Source organism: Eptesicus fuscus, chromosome 23 (genome assembly GCF_027574615.1).
Source record: "Eptesicus fuscus isolate TK198812 chromosome 23, DD_ASM_mEF_20220401, whole genome shotgun sequence".
NCBI lineage: Eukaryota > Metazoa > Chordata > Mammalia > Chiroptera > Vespertilionidae > Eptesicus > Eptesicus fuscus.
Window position 1 is genome coordinate 7,173,697 of NC_072495.1, and position 13,113 is coordinate 7,186,809.

The window sequence follows — 13,113 nt, forward strand, 5'->3', positions numbered from 1 at the left end:
TGGCTCAGGTAGAGCGGGAGCATGGGAGCAGGTCTCATGTCCCCACTGTCACAGGGCCCTTGTCCTGGGTGTGCCGGAGCCAGCGGTGTGCTGTCAGGTGCCACTTTCGGTTTCTGAGGCTCACACTTGTGCCCGCCCGGGGATTGTTGCACATTCATGCATGTGCCCTATTGTACACGAAGGCCTGGGACACGGACCAGAGTCTCCGGTTTAGCACCAAATGTCCTATGTCCTGTGAAAGCACTCAGGCCCTGGCAACCCCGGACAGTTGGTCACCCTACCAGGTCCTTTCGACCACATGGAGATTGACAAGTGAGACGAGTCTAATGCAAGGGATGCGGAAAACCACCAGAGCAGCAGAACCACGCAGAGAAGGCGGCAAGGCCCAGTCTATGAAAAAGCAACAATAGGGAACAACTCTCTTAGGAAAAACAAAAACAAAACCAAACTCAACAGTCTTTACTCAGTTCAGCACTCAATTCAAAAAAGTGCTTTAAAAATAATACTTTCTCCTCCGCCATTACTCACTAAAATAATCGCTGTAGTAATAACGGTTATGGGAGAACACCGGGCTTCTCGCTGGGCCCTGGATATAGAGCATGTCATGGACCTTACACATCATTGACAGATGAGGAAACCGAGGCTCAGGCAAGTTAGGCCACTTGCCGAAGGTCCCAGGCAGGAGGCGCCTGCTGCATGCAGGCAGCATGGCCTCAGGTGGCCTCGGGTACCAGCCATCAGCCGCCCCGCTGTCCTGTGACAGAGGTGGGTGCTTTGAGCCCCCCTGGGTCATAGTCACGCAGGACTAAGCTTTCTGAGGTCAGCTTCTTGCTCATACGTGTGTCCTCAGAGCACCCAGCCGGGGCCTGAAATAAATATGATGCTTAATCAGCATTGGCTGAGTGGGATTGAAGTGGGGGGAAATCCATGATTTTTGAACATAGCAGAAAAGTATTTTGCAGAAGCCCTGGTCTGTTTCAAATGGGCTGATTTCTCTGTTTCTTCACTGGTATATAAAAACTATTTTAATAATGTCTGCCTCCCTATTGTATTGCAAGCTTCTATATTATATATAACATATCTTATATGTAGAGAGAGGATTATAAGTTCTCTTATATGTAAATTATATTTCTCTCTCACACACACCCATACTGTCTTGTTCACGGCTGGCTCCTGGCTATAGTATAGTGCCTGGCACATAGTAGGAGCTTAATAAATAGTTGTTGAATGAAAGAATGAATCAGTGGAGGCTGTCCAACAAGAAAACACTGGGTAGAGAAAGCTGTGTTTCTCCCAAGGAAATTCCCCCCCCCCCCCCCCTCGCTTCTGAAACAACAAATGGGCCTTGTCTGAGTCCAGCCATTTCAGGAAAAGGGTTGGGCCACCTCAGCTATGAGGATATTTATTATCTCTGGGTTCTTGTTTCTCAGCAGAAAAAATGTGAGCACACAACACTCTCCACCTTTTCTTTCAGCCACAGTCACCTCTGGAGCTGGACCCACAGGCAAAAGGACAGCTCTGGGCGGGCGGGGATGGGGGCCGGGCCACAGGGAGTGTCTGTCGGTGAGGCAGCCGCCCAGTGATGATTACCGATCCACACACACACTTCACTGTGCGCGGCCGAAATGTTACATGTCATTAACCCACTTAGACTTCACAGCAATCTGCGGTTGGTACCATTTCAGCTGCAATTTCCAGATAAGGAGATGAAGGCACAAAGGTCATGGAAGTGCCCAAGGTCACAGGTCTTGTAAGATCCTGGTCTTTCACCCTAAGGCAAAGGGTGCAGAGTTGCTCAGATGCTCATTTCCATAGAAGCTGCGAGTGGTATGTATTGTGCGATGGGCTGGATTTCCCACAGAATAAGGACCCATATCAATATTAAAAATACCAATATTAAACAAGGAAATTTATAGTGAATATTCATAATAAAATAGTGCAATTAATTATATTAAGTAATATATTAGTAGTGACAGTAATTACCACAATACAGGGACAATACTTACACTGTTAATTAACATAATAATATTAATTAAAATGTTAACTATTTTAGAGAATGTTAGTAATTAATACTAATAGCTACCACAGTTGAGCGTTCACTACATGTTAGACACATCTTGGACGTTTATTTTTTTATTTTTTTTATAGTTTAAGCTTTGTCGAGGCGTAACTGACAAATAAAACTGTATGATATTTAAAGCGCACATCATGGTGCTTTGACAATAAATGAATACACCGTGACAGCGTCCCTCATCGAGCTAGTGAGCACCAGTATCACCTCACATCGTTCTCTCTCTGATGAGAACATTTAGTCCTGCTCTCTTGGCAGATTTCATTTATACAACACAGTGTTACAACTGTCGTCACCACCTTCTACATTAGCTCCTCAGACCTAGTCACCTTATAGCTGCCAATTACCAGCCTCTTCTTACCTATTGCCTGTACTCCCCCATGACCCTGCCAACTACTTTTCTGCTCTAGGAATTTGACTTTTTTTTTTAAAAGAAAGGACTGCACATATCAGTGATACCATGTATTTCTCTGACTTATTTCACTTGGCAGAATGCCTGCCAGGCCCATCCATGTTGTCACAAAAGGCAGGACTTCCTTCTTTGTCAGGGCTGAATAATACCCCAATATGTACAGTCCTTTGCATTTGACCTTGGGACCCCTCTCCTCCCATCTAACCCCAACCTTTCTTTGCAAAACAACATCTCCTTTGTAGAGAATATGAATCCCCAACATCCGGGTCAGTCAGCTTTGTTGAGTTGGGTTAAAGAGGTTTCACAAGCAAAACCTACGCAGAGGCAAAGCCACCAGCTCCCGTGTGCAGACATCCCATAGCAGCTTCTCCCTCTCCCACCCTCACGGCCCCACTGGGCATCGACCTTCGCATGATCAGATCCATCTCCATGGATGTGGTTCCCCAGGATGTCACAACTACGAAGATCGTCCTCAAACCCATTTTATCTTTTCTTTCTAAATTCCCAGGACTTCGTCTTTTTGCTGCCATCCCCAGAACCTCCCTGCCGGGGACTTTCCTTGCTCATAAACTAGAGATTTGTGTCCTGTGTGTGGACTTCTCCCAGCTCAGCTGAGCGCTCAGCTGAGGGTGTTTCCTTCAGGGGAAATGTGTGCAGAGGCGGCCTTGGAGAAACTGCTTTGTAGTGAGATTCTTAGACTAGTTCTTACCTGTGAGGGTGACTGGCGAGGAGGAGGAAATGTGGCTTAGTGAAAAACATGTCAGTTTCTGGAATCAGAAAAACTCGTGGGTTGCCTCTTGTAGTTCCATGACTTGGGGGCAAGTTATCTGTCCTTTCAGGGCCTGGCCCGGGTCCTTATCTCCACACCAGGAATGGTGCTATCTCCCTTGTGGGACACTGAGAATGGCCTTTATGATGGACGCCTTCTCGCTGGCTCCCGATGCTTATCTCAGTTTCGGGCTGTCTTCCTTCTCCCCACAGCCGGGCTCTTCTGGGACCCCATCCCACCTTCCAGCTGCTCTGACTCTGTAACCTTACCTTGTTTCTATCATTTGCTTGTCCGATACCCTTAAGTCTCCCTAGGAATCTGGTTTTTTAAACCTCAAGTTCTGTCTATTTTTGAATGAAAACCTCCTGTTTGAACTGTGGACAGTGGGGTGCTTGGTGTAAACGCAGTGAGGTGAATCGGTTCAGCTGAGCTGCCAGGACTTCTGCTGGAAAGCACGTTTGGGGTCTGTGTTTCGACCCCTTCCCCCGACCATTTGCAGGGACTGTGGTGGGTGAAATAACGCACCGTGTGTGCCATGGAACGTCGGCCATCAGTGGGTCTTGTTGGTTCACCCCTAACAGCTTTCAAGGTAAGAAGTGAGAAAGGAACAGCAAAACAAACAAAAATAAGCAAAGGCAGAAAACAGAAGCGGTTAACAGAAAATCAGAAAGGAAATACTGATGAATGACCAATGTTTGATGAGTAAACTGTAGAAACTGTTCTTTGAGAAACTTAACATTTGCATAGAACAAGTTACTGAAAACTTTAAACAAGAAAAAAAAAAGTGAGAAAACCTATATATCCCATGTTAGCAATGAGAAACAAGATAGGAAGTTATAAAGTGGGTATTATAATTATAAGCAAGTTCTATTAGGATCTGTATTAGGACTTTTTAGCCTCAGCACGGTGACATTTTGGGCTGTGTGATGCTTTATCATACATAGGGGACTGTCCTGGGTATTGTAGGATATTTAGCAGTAACCCTGGCCTCCACCCTCTAAGTGCCAGTAACGCCCTATGCCAGTGGTCGGCAAACCTCGGCTCGCGAACCACATGCGGCTCTTTGGCCCCTTGAGTGTGTCTCTTCCACAAAATACCACGTGTGGGCGCGCACGTACAGTGCGATTGAAGGAGTACCCTAATTAAGTTAATAACAATGTACCTACCTATATAGTTTAAGTTTAAAAAATTTGACTTTCAAAAGAAATTTCAATCGTGCTGTTGATATTTGGCTCTGTTGACTAATGAGTTTGCCGACCACTGCCCTATGCCCCCATGTGGTAACCGAAAATGTCTCCAGACATTGCCACGTGCCCCCTGGGGACCAAATCTCCCCCGGTTGAGAACCCCTGTGCTATAGTAAACACTTTGAAAAATCTTAGTGACCTGGAAAACATCCTAGGGAAATATTATTAATGATTCCACTGGATAACATATGTATGTGTGTGCTATGTGTGCTTGTGTCTCTCTGGGTGTATTAAAACCAGGGAAAACATGTGCAAAGTTGTCAACAGGTCACCTCTAAAGACAACCCTGGGTCCAAAGGAACTTAGCCGTGAGCTATAGTCCATGCTCAACATACAGTAAATTACCCTTCTCTCTCAGACTGACAGGACTGAGTGGTTTCCTGGAACGTGGGGCTTTCTGTGCTGAAACCTGGAAGGTCTCGGGCAAACCAGGCCAAGTTGGTCATGCTCACCCTTTCCGTAGGCGGTGGGAGAGAGGAAGCCAAGTCAGCACCGCAAAGAGAAGCCGCACCTAATAACATGAGTGAGAACCTAGACAAGGAAGCACTGGAGTGAAATCATGGGGTCTGTAAGGAACCCATCAAAATTAAGTGCAAATTATCTGAAAGTTAAAATTAGATGTGAGCAGCCAAAAGTTTTATGCCAAAAATAAGAGAGGTCTTATTCTTACCAAATTTAAAACATATTATAAACATACAAATATTCAGACAGCATGGGCTAATGCAAAATAGACACCTAGATACATGGAATTAAATATAACCTTCCATAAATACACCCAACATCGGTGAAAAAGGTGGAAGTTCCAGTCAATGGGGAAATGATCATTAGTTGAAAATGATACTGTGACACATGACAAACTATTTGACATAAAGTCAAACTCTTATGCTATGTGGCAAATGAATATTAATAGATTAAGAGGTACCTGTAAACACTGAGATTATAAAAAATCAGAAAAAAAGTATAGATGAACTTTTATCTGAACCCTGGTTGGAAGAGCCTTTTAAAATCATAACAGGAAAGGCAATCAATCCTACATGTGATATATTAAACCAAATAAAATATAAAACCCAAAAAGCACTAAAAATCAAAAGGAAAATGACTGTGGGAGACACTATATAGGTGGAAGTAAAGCGATTATTGGTTTTATTATCTGAAGAGTTATTATATATTAATCAGAACATAAATGTATAAATAGGAAAAAAAAAGCAGGCTGGAGATAGGCACGACCAATTTTCAAAGAAGAAATATAAATGGTGAATTGAAGCTATAAAAAGGTAATTGACAGCATTATCATAAAATCAATGCAAATTAAAACAACAACTGTGTTTTGCCTATGAAATGGGTAAAAAGAAAATAGAGCACCCATTACTGAGATGGTGGGCACTACAGGTAGTCAGAGACGTCACCAGGAGGCACATACAAAGATGATCCTAACAACATGATGGGGAAAAAGAAATGAGCAACAGATTCTTACAGAAAATGTGGTAATGCTATGCAAGGGACAGTTTTATTTAGTGATTAAAACTATGGTCTTAATAAAAAAATTAGTGATAGATACACTCTTTTTAAAAGTTCTAAAAGAATCTGCAATACTTGATACCACTTTTACCCCAAAACAAAATATATATGTATGTATACACTGAGAAAAAGAGAGGGATTAATAGAGCGCCAGTGGTTCTCTGATTGACTTTTATTTCATCTTTGCCTATTTCTGTAGCCCCCAATTCTTATATATCGTTTCTTTCATGATAAAAGTATATTAGATATTTATAAAAATAATTTCAAGAAGCCGATTGTCCTTTGAGCTGAGTTCTTTATTTTTAACACATCAGCATTTACCTGTTTTGTTTTGTTGGCTTTTTTTTTTTTCCCCTGGACTTGTCAAACCTGTAGGTCAGGAATAAAAAACATTTTGTGGGATGATGAAGGCTTAGAGAGGTTTCAAAACACAAATATTTCCCTAGAGAGGCTTGGCAGGGCTTTTGCAATTGATTAGTTGGGATTAAGTACTACCCTTTTCTTTCCTCTTAAAATTCAGATACCTCTGGAGGGGGTCACAGTGCTGGAGCCTTCATAGGTACTCAATAAATGTTGATCGATTTGATTTGAATTGAAGGCAGAGATACTGTCATGTGACTTGGTTTATACAGCAGTTTTCCTCCTCCCCAATGAACACTGGAGACAGAGATCTCTGCAAAATTTGTCTCATGGGTGTGGCTGATTTTATTTCTGAGGTTACTATTTAACTGGAACATGGCGAACATGGGGAAAAGTCGGTGAAAAACAAAATGCGGAATGCAAAAGCACACTTCTCTAAACATATTTCTTTCCAGATCCATCCTCATAGCCAAATTGTTGGTAGATAGATGATTGACTGGTTGTTGGTCCAAGTAAAACATTTGTTCATGTATCCATCCATTCATTCATTCACTCACTTAAAACCCAAAGGCATTCATGAGCCATGTGGTTCAGTTTCAGTTTCCCTGCCACTGTTAATAAAACACAGACAACCCAAGAATGTTTTCTCCCGGGGACTCAAGTTCCTTATTTGTACTTCTTGGACACTGTGAAATGGACATAAAACCTATAAACCATGGCCTCTTCCCCTATCCCTAGTCTCTCTCCTTGTGATCCTATCTCATGGAAACTGAAGACCCAGCTGGGCAGCAGTTACAGGGGAGTAAGGGGCGTGAACTTAGTAGTTAGACCAGAATTCTCCTGAGGATGTAGGAAGAGGGACAGTGAGTGACTGTGTATTAAACACCATTGGAGGCACCTCACATCATTCTTGTTTAACACCAACAATACACATTGGATTACATCACCCCCATTTTGCAGATGAAGACATGGAAGTTGATGTCCTATAGGTATATCAACTTGAATATGAACTTGGATATTTAGCATGAAGGTGAACACACTTCCTATTTTGCTTGGTTCATTCACAGTTCATGTTTGTTGTCTTGGTGTAATTATTAATAGTGGTTCCTTGCCTTTCAAAAGTATTTCTGTTTGGGCCTGGCTAGCTAGCTCAGTTGGTTAGAACGTCTTCCCAATTACACTAAGGTTGTGGGTTCGATCTCCGGTACAGCAATTCTGTGTTTTTCCCCACCCACCTCTCTCTCAAATCAAGTTTTTAAAAAAAAATATTTGCTTGGGTGATAAATTGCATTGTCACCTGTTAGAATGATCTCGGCTTCAGGTAACAAGCAGCCAAGATTCAGGAGGTTTAGACAGAAGGGACTTTATAATCTCCCAGATCAAGAAGTGCATTTAGGCCCTGGCTGGTGTGGCTCAGTTGGTTGAGCTTCGTCCCATATGGCTTGATCTCTGGTTGGGATGTGTGTGGGAGGCAGCTGATCGATGTTTCTCTCTCTTACCTCTTTCTAAAATCAATAAAAAACTTTTTAAAGAAAAGTACAGTTAGGATAGTTCAATGATAAGCAGCTCAACTTCACTGGAGACAGAGGTCCCTTCTGCCTTTTCCTTCGTTAGCCTCTCTAGGCTGGTTCTGTCCCTGTTGGCTCTGTGGTTTCAGGCCTCACTTGCTCACACACCAATGACTAAAGGCAGAAAAACGTCCATTTCTTCCTTGTATCTCATCATAAGCACAAAGACGCTTTAATGAGGTCACATGTTCTCTCTTCAACCTATCACTAGCAGGGAAATGGGGTCACATGATTAGCTTTGACCAATCAGTAACTTTTTCAAGCACCGTAGGGATCTACCGAGCAATGAAAGAAAGTGGCTGTCTTGAGTCCGCAAAGCATAGAGGCTGCTCTGACTAGCTGGTGAAGAGAGACCAGCCAGTTCGAAGGACCACGGATGGCTATTCTCACTACCCCAGCCTCCCTCTCTCAAAGCCTGTGCCCTCCAAGAGGTCACATCTGCAGGTCAGAGGTGGGAGTAGGAGGCACAGTTGGAAGGAAACGCAAACCCATAGCCTAGCGATGTAGTACATCCTCTAGGATCCCTTGAAGGCACTCAAGGCATTTGGGAAAGCTTTCAACAAACCGTGGCCTTTGAACTGAGCCTTCACGGATGTGGAGGAGTTTGCTTTGCAGCTTTTGGCAGGGGCAGTAAAGGGCATTCCAGGTGGAGGGAGCTACAGTTGCTTACGCCTGGGGATGAGAGAGAGTATAGTGTTGCCAAGAGTTAGCAAGTAGCCCTGTGGCAGGTGAGGGCCCCCTGAGGTGGTGACAGAGATGAAGTTAGGGAGGTGCGTAGAGCTCTGTCCTGGAGGACAGACAAAACATGCCAAGAAGAGGAGGGTTTTGTTAGGGAGTCACTGGTAGGTTTTGAACTTAGAAGTGGTCAGACTTCCTATTGTTGACCTGAGGAAGTTCTCTTCACAGGGAGTCGAGACTTCCAGGACAGATATTTTTATTTTTACCCAAAGGCCTGGCAGTCCCAGCTGGCGTGCTATAGAGAGGGCTCTTAGGGTCAGAGGTGACGTGCACGACCGTGAAAATGATTAACCTTGGCATTGTTCCAGTGGAAGAGAGTCTCCTTGCTCCATCGATGCGCTTACTTTGTGGCAGAACCTGCTGTCTGTCCACAGAATTCTGTCCTTTTTCCTCCCGGACACAGGCTACACTATTTTTCCTGGTGTTTGCAGGAGCTGGTCAGACCATGTGACTAAGGCCAGCCTTTAGAAGGTGGGCATTAGTGATATTCCCAACTTGCAGGCCTGGCCCCTGAAAACTTCCCACACCATCCTCTTGCCAAATGGAGGAGACTCCAGGGCACAGAGAAGGGCAGGGCTACCTAGCAGAAGGGACCCGGGGCTCTGAACCCCCAGAACGAAGCCCTCTGCTGACCTCCACTGTACTTACTATTCTAGAGAATCAAACTTCCATGGCGATAGACCTCAAGGCTCCTAAGTTTTGTTTATTACAGCAGCTTGTCTACCCTAATACATGCTGGGTAGGTGTCTAAGCACCCTTGAAACACTAGGGAAACAAACAAAACAGCTTCTTGACAAAGTAAAAGAAGTGCAGGGAGGGTGGCAGCATTAAGAAGATTGAGTGAGGGTTTGGGGGGACCATACATGGGGTGTGGGCAGGAAGCCCTATCTTGCCTGGCTATGGTGGGGGGGTCCATGACATCGTGAAGGTAAATCACCTAGTAGGAGCTGTATCTTTCATGGAGTAAGCCAGGAAAAGTGATTTTTTTGGAGTTCGTAGCTAGTGATCTTAGAAATATCTGTAAAAGGGAGAGAATAAGAGTGAAGATGAAATGAGACAAGGATTTTAAACACTTAGCACAGAGCCTATCCAATAATATGGAGGCTGATGTAACCGTAATTACTGGGTCTGGCTGACATGAATACGGCCAGAAATGACCGGGCTGAGCGAGCAGTAGGTTTTGGGAAGAGAAGGCATCTCAGGCTTGGGGGGATGATATGAGCAAGAGTGCGGAGGCCGCAGTGATAAGAGGCACCCTGCGAGGATAGCGCGGTGATGGAGACGCCTCGGGAGTGGTGGCAGGTGGCGGAGGCAGGATTGGCGCGGAGAGGTGGGGGCCGAGGGAGAGAAATGACACCAGGTGGAAGAACGGCGAAGCTCTGTTTACAGCCCCGTGACCATGCCAGCTCCCAGTGAACTCAGATCATTCCGATTGCCACTGGGCACACGTCCCTGCAGCATGCAGGCGCCTCCTCATATCTTGCGTGTTATTTCCAAGAAGCTCAAAGGGCTTTCTGGAAGTTATCTGCTTGCTTGTCTCAACAGCCTGGGCGTTATCGCTCCCATCGCACAGATGGAAAAACAGCGGTGAACCTCTTCCCCAGGTCAGAGCATGACTCAGTGGCCCACGTGGAATCCGGTGACAGGTTTCTCCGTCCTCGGGCCCTTCCTCAGCCCCTCCAGGCGAGTTTCGGGCCGCCAAGCAGGCGGCATTGCTTTTTCCTCAAAAACAGCCACGGAGCATCCAGACTCCTCATTAAATATTCTCTCAGAACAAGTGAGAGGCAGGTTGCATTCTGTACTTCTCTTCCTGGGAAAGATTATAAAGATGTTTAAACGAACAGGAAAATGGACAGAAGATTACAGTCGATGCCTGTACACCCAGCAGCCAGATTCTCCAGGGAGCCCTTCGGTAGTTTTCCTTTACTAGCTGAACTGCGAGGCAGCAAGGTCACGTCCTTGTCAGTGATAGGCCATGGACGGGTCACTATTCAAAGTCTTCTGAGCATTTGCAAATGATAAGAAAACTTTTTTAAATCTTTAAATATTGCAGCTCCTCGCCTGTAGACTAAAGTATTTGCTATCAAGATAAAATTACAGCACATTTCAAGATGATTTTCACGCTGAGAATGTGAGCACGAATCTTTAAAAGCATTGTTATTTATCAATTATAGTTGAATTCAGTATCATATTCATTTAGGCTGTAAAACATAGAGGTTAGACATTTATGTAGCTTACTAGACAGAGTGATCCCCCATCTGTCTAGTCCCCACCTGGCACCACACATAGTTATCACAATAGTATTGATCACCTATCACCTTCCCTGTGCTGGACTTCACATCCCCGAGCATGCATCTTTAAAATAAAATGCCAGGCTATTTCACTAGATTTTTCTGTTTGAAATAAGAGAAGACCCCTCCACCCCCCCCTGCCGCCTGCTAAAAAAAGAGGGAAGATTGTGAATAGGGAGTATAACCTGCAACCCTGGAACATAGAGTTCAGGTCCCAGCAAACATGCGTGAGGTCAGGAGATAGAAACTGCCCAGCCAGAGACTTGAAGGAGCCAAAGAAATCTTCAGATCTCGTCCCAGAGAGGCCGAGGACTCGCCCGGGTCACACAGTGACAGCCTTGAAGGGACAGTATTAGGCCGGCAAGGTCTGATCCCGGCAGCGGAGCTGGGGAACTTACTGAAGGGGCCACAGCCTCCGGCCAGCATAACTTTCTCCGAAGGCTTCAGTGAGCGTGCTTTCTTACAGGGAGGTGGGTGCCTAACAGTGAGCGTTCCCTGTGACGGGGCCACCAGGCCAGGTGCCAGAAAGAACCCTTTTTGGGAATCGGGAGGAGGGGAGAAAATGGGCTGGGAGAGCTGGCTTGAATGTGCATCTAAATTGTCTTCTGCCCAGTGAGTATGCTCTTGGCACAGCCTTCTCTGCCCAGCGGCGTCGCCCTGCATCCGTCCCGAGCTGCCCATGCTTGCAGCGGGGAGGCTCCCAGCTCTTTATCTGCAGGTGTTATCTGGGTGCACCGCCTGATCCGAAAAACGGATCCAGATATTAAGCCTGTGTCACGGGGCTTCTCCCCAACACGCCTCCCGATTTAGCCAAGAGCAAAAAGGCTGTGGTTCCGCAGGCATCCCTGCTTGTCCCTTCCAGGGGGCAGGGTTGCCTGCATGACGGACCAGGGGCAGGACCCGTTCTGAGAACCCCAGCCTCCTGTCTTGCCCCCAGGAATGCACTCAGCAGAGCAGCCTTTGAGCTCCTGGCAGAGGCCCCACCAGAGGAGGAAGCAGCATAGACTCCTGTGCCTGCTCTATCAGTTCGTCATCTCTGGTCTGGGCAACCCTGAGAGACCGTAATCTCTTGGGCGTCAGTTGGGATTCTGTCCCCAGCACTAAACTCATTTAAGGGAGGGGGGTGTGCGTATTAATAAGGAAGATAACCAAACAGCCCAGGCTGTGATACTCCCTGACCTGCCCCCAGGCTGGTCTTAATGACTGTGAAGTGGTGCAGAACCTCAGATGAAAGGCGCCCAGGTGAGCACAGCCCTGCCTCCTGATGTCAGGACACCTGCTGAGCCCCCCCAGGGGTCCAGCTGTTCCTGCTCCAGCTGGCTCAGGGCTGGGCTCCTGCAGACAGGCCTGCCCTGGGACAATGCAGAGGGCCACAGTCTCAGAGTGGGGGCGGGGCGAGGCAGGGGCTGGGTGGGCAGAGGGGGGAAAGGAAAGACGTGCAGGTGAAGGAGAGAAAAAGGGCAAGAGAGTAGGGGGCGAAGAGGAGAGGAGGGGGCAGGGGATGATTCAGAAACAGGTAAAGAGAGAAACTAAAAGGGGAGAGAGAAAAAAAGATGGAGAGATTCAGTAAGAGATGGAGAGAGGGGGCAGTGTGAGCCAGAAAGGACAGGGAGTGACCAGAGACTGGGACACACACACACACACACACTCACTCTCTCTCTCTCTCTCTCTCTCTCTCTCTCTCTCTCTCTCTCGGGTGGGGGAGGAGGTACAGAGAGAAATAAGAGCAGAGGCACAATCAAGAGACATTATTAGCAAGGCAGAGCTTTAGGGAGAGCCACCAGGAGAGGGTGATGTAGGGAGAGGGTGACAGGAGTAGGTCCACAGGGGCCCAGGCGTCAGGGCCCTTCCCGCCGAGCCCTGCGCCCCCTCCCCGCGTCTTCGTCTCCGCGTCTTATCAGCTGCGCTCCGCGGGCGGTGGCCTTGGGCGCGAGGCGGCGGCAGCGCGGCTTCATTGCAGGTGCGCTGGCGCCACAGAGTCTGAAGCGGCCGCTCAGTGGCCGGCTAGGCGGCCAGGAGGGTGGCGGCGGCAGGCACGGTGCGCGCGCAAGGGCGCAGGGGCGCGGCCTCCCCTTTGCACGCAGGGCCCTGACCATCGCTTGGCCGGCGCGCATCGCTGGCCCAGGCACCTGACCGCCC